Genomic DNA, 4,738 nt, shown 5'->3' on the forward strand with positions numbered 1-4,738 from the left:
AAAAAAAAATTAATAATCGCATGTATACCTGCTATATACATGGAGAGAACCAGTAAGGCTGAATCTTACCCATGTGGCTTCGGTCACATCTTAAAGACCTTCAGTTAAGAAAATGAACGTTGTGGGAAGAAAGGGGAAGGTTACCAGAAAGTTGTATGAGGTTACCAGAAAGGGCATAATCAACAAAGACAAGATAGTTAGGCAGATTTAGTTCCTACCTTCTCCATTGATGAGTTAAAGATATTATTTTCCAAAATATAGAAGGTTTTTTTCCTTTACACATGGAAATTTCCCTCACAAAAAGACAATGTCCACCTAACATTCAGAGCCCCTCCTGTGAAATAATTATTCTGTCAATAAGACATATTTGGGGGTAGCAGATTTTTGTTCCCATACACTCTATTGTGGACATCTTGGGGAGGCCAGTTACAACTTAAAATCAGATGTTTTAGAAGTTGAAATTCTAATACATTAAATAATCGTTCTACTGTACTCTTTTTTCTTTCTCATCATTCTATAGTATTTTACAGGGGAAAAAAAAAGCCAAATTCTACCTGGTACATTGATATTGTAGTTTTAGATGTGTGATGTGAGATCATGCTTGTACATGGGTGTGAAAGAGAGAGTGAGAAAGAGGGAACGTGGAAGAGAGGAAGTGTGTGTGTGTGTTTTCAAGGAAGAGAACTAGAAAAAATGTGTGAGAAAAATGGCATATGTATATTGAATAGTGGGGAGCAAAGTTTACCACTCCAAAGTTGGCCTTTAAAAAAACTTATTTTGAGATTGTTAGCTTTAAGAAACAGCAATGTCAGGGAGAAAATTTCATCCACCTTTTCTAGGTTCTTTCAGCAGGAAAATAATTGACATAAGACAGATTAACAGGAGGAAAACAATTTTAAATTTGTACTTACAGGGACCTGCATAAATATGAGAAGTCACATTTATGACTTCTCATACTTATACGGGGAGGAGGAAACTCTAACACAGCAGGTGACACTCTTAGCCAGATCAATGATAAAATGTGGGACTTTCCAGACTCTGCCCACTGATGTCCTAAATGGGGGGCTGCTGGGACCAGGGGGCAGAGTGGAACCACCAGATTAACCTTAAAAAGACTAAAAATCAAGAGGCCACTCTTCTTTACAGCTTTAGTTTGTACCCCATCTCTGCTCAGCTCACCCCATCTGCTGGTAGGAGAGATGGCATCTTGGCACATGCCACCAATAAACTTTCTTCTCTCTCTTAGCGCTTCTTTATCTCACTTCCTATATAAACCTACCAAAGGATTTTGTCCTTTGTTTTTAAGTTGGAGGGTGAAGACACTACCCCAAGCCTTCTCCCTGAGTTTGCCTTGTAGCTGTCCAAAGATATTTAGGCAAAATGAGTTACATATGCCATCCTCGAATAAAAAGAGGGAGCAACAGTCTGGGATCTCAAAGGGAAGGGAAGTGATTCACTGGAATATGAAAGGGAACAGAGAAAATTTTAAATAAGCGAACTCACTACTCCCTCCCATCCCATTTTATCACATTTAGATTATGTTTCTTGCCGTTAACTCTGGTAATAGCTCATTTTGATTCAAAATAGGCCAAGTTCTTTCTGCTGCCTGTCTGTACTAAAAAGCCAGTGAACAGAGACAGGAATTGAACCTCTAGTAGATTTTATTTTTCAGAAAGCTGTCCAGCAATCTGAAAGTATGGTGAGTAAACACCTGAAGAAACCATTCTGACTTCTCGTCTTGAGTTGACCTTTTTAAAAAAAAAAGATTTATTTTTATTTATTTATGCATGCAAAGCTAGTGTGTAGGCCAGAGGTATGAGGGGCAGGTGTGGGGGGAGAGCATTCACCAGAGCAGAACAAGCAGAACTACTGAAATACTCTGCTGAGGATGAGACAGAAGAGGTCTGTTGTGCCTTGTGGTCGGCTCCCTGGCTGGGGATCAAACTCAAGCTGGTGATAATTTGGTAGCTTGGGGACTTGAACCCCTGCACCACTAGGGAGGCCCAAGTTGGCCGTCTTATACTGAGTTCAACAAAGACTTTAGTCAGAAGCAAGCAGCTCATCAGAACAGCCCATCTCAATAGATGTTCTTAGTATTTATCCTGTTCAACCCCCAGAACTTGTTATCAGCCTCCCAGTTATCTTGACCCTGGTACATCCTGGCCTGCTGATCCTGGCTACTTTCTGATGGCATCCATGTCTGGTGCTCATTCAGGCACCATGGAGGCAGGAATCTCAGATCAAAGCAAGAATGGCATTAGTCATATAGTGTGCACCTGCAGTGAGCTGAGTGTGGGTTGCAAGTTCCTATACTAGGTATGATGCCTTCCCTTCCTCCCCAGCCCCTACCAAACTCCTGAAACTAGGTCTCCATCTAAATAACTTTAAACAGTTAAGAGAAAGGTAATAAAAACCCTTCCTAGGCTGCTGGGTCCTAATTTCCTTCAGCGCAAAACAATCTACAAGCCAGTGTCAAGGGAGGGGAGGCAGGTTAGGGGAGAGGATGACAATGATTTTTCTGCATCCCATGGCAGACATAGGGAAAACTTAAAAACAAGCACATGCCACCCTTTTGTGAAAGATAATTACATGTATAAAGGAAAGTCTCCATTCGTAAGGATGTCTCCTGGAAAAGGGACATGACCAAAAATCTAGAAATTCTTAATCTGCTCTACTCACTGTGTCTTTCCTGGGAACCTCCCACAAGGGCCTTCCTTCCCCTTCCTCACCACCCCTACCCCCTCCAACACACATACACACACACACACACATCTTTGTCTTTAGCTAAAGATGTTATCTTAGGCCATTTCAGGGGATTATTCAACTTTCCATGTGACACAAGCTATGCAACCTCTGTTGTCAGACACGGCCGGATGGAGAGGAAATGCTCTGAAAAATCAGACTTTCAACACTAACTTATGTTATGACCTCCCTTTTTTGTATAATCATAATATCAAAATATTCTGAGCAACTTTTAGCTTACAATTGGACTGCCTCAGCCGCATAAGGCCTGCCTGCCCTGACAAGCAAGCACTGCACCAGGGTGAAAAATTCCCCTGAAGTCAAGTGACTTGACTACTGACTGATAAATAAAAGCAAAAGGGCTGTTTCTGCAAAGTCTCTCTCACTGCCAGATGGAGGATAACCCAAATCTTATCATTCTATTATCTCACCTAGCCTTCTATTCAGCTTCTAAAGAATTACTCAAACTTCCTATTGTTTGGCCTTTAGATGTGGAAATTCATCCAGGTTGCCTGTTTTTAAACTAGTCAAGTTTTCCACCTGCTACACCTTAAAGGAATCCACAAAAGTCTTCTGGCTACTCTTTCAGGATTCTACTATGTAGTTTTCAGATAAGGAAATTCACCTATGTCTCCTATTCAGAGATTTGATTAGCAAGGAATTTCCTCTTCTGTCTCCCAGGATGACTCAGGCAGAAAAACAAAAACCCATTAAGTAGTAGATAAGGTTTAAGGGACTTCTATCTTAGTTGATCTCCACTATAGTAATATTAGTCATAAACTTTGTGCACCCATGTACCTGTTTTTAACCTTGATTGATTTTAGAATGTTATATCTCAGCTAAAGGGCAATACGACCCTAAACTGTTCTTAGAAAAAAAGATGATTGTAATCTCTCAGCCCAGTTCGTGTGTTGATGTCATCCCACTGCTTGCTCCTAATGTATAAAATAAACCTCTGCTGAAGGCAGAGCAGGAAGACTTGCACCCAACTCCAACTCTTGTGTCTTCCTCACTCCCCTTTCCCCTTTTTTCTCCCTTTCCTCCTTTTTTAGGAATCTCTCTGCTCGCTGATGCCTTCCCACCTTAGGGTCCTGCCTGTCTTGCCTCCAGACACCTCAATAGTTGGAGCTGGACTCCAACATCAATGTATGACAAAATTCACAAAATTAAAGAGAACAATTGCCTTTATTAAATGATTCCTAAATCGAGCGTTATCCCATCTAGCAAGTAGAAAAGTGCCACAAGAGCTTGCACAAAATGGAGGTTAGATATAGAGAGCAAGGGGGGGGGGGCAGGTTAGCAACTAGCCCAGGAAAGAGATTATTTCCAGGGAAGCCAAGGAGAGTCTTATGCAGACTAGCTCTATGCTAACCTAGAGACTCATTAGTTTAAGATTATACTTTTGAGAGAGGCTGAGACTGCAATTAGATTAGCTATTAACTCTGGGTAAGATGTGGTATGAATGACTCCATTTGGGGCCTGTTTTGTGGTTTGGTTTGGTTTGGTTTTTTCCTATGCTTAACGGTTGGTATAATTTAGTAAACTTGTGTTTGCTTTTCCCGTTAATTTGTCTTTTATTGGGCCTGGGGGGTGGGGCACATCAAGAACTGAAGAGTGTAAAAGTATAACATCTGACATACACGGAAAGGGAAGGTTCCATGTTCCCGCCTTGAGCAAGAATGGGTGGAGCTGAGCAGCGAGGAGAAACTAGGGAAGACTGGGGCAAGGACAGAGAGGACGAGAAGCAGAGAGAGCTGGAGGAAGGAGAACACCCGGAGCGAAAAGACATGTAAAGGGAGGCTGTGCTTTCTACGGCCTTGAAATTGTGAAGCCTATATGAATAAATTCTTCCGTAAATTTCTACTATATCTATGAATAAATGTTTTCCTTTGGCTTCTTAACTCTAGTCAGGGCAATAATATCCTATATCTCCTACTTTTTTTCAGGATACTTGACATGACGTTTATATCTTATGCAATGTATCAGCCTGTAAAAT

This window comes from Condylura cristata, unplaced genomic scaffold (assembly GCF_000260355.1).
Source record: "Condylura cristata isolate star-nosed mole 26May11 unplaced genomic scaffold, ConCri1.0 scaffold00045, whole genome shotgun sequence".
Lineage (NCBI taxonomy): Eukaryota > Metazoa > Chordata > Mammalia > Eulipotyphla > Talpidae > Condylura > Condylura cristata.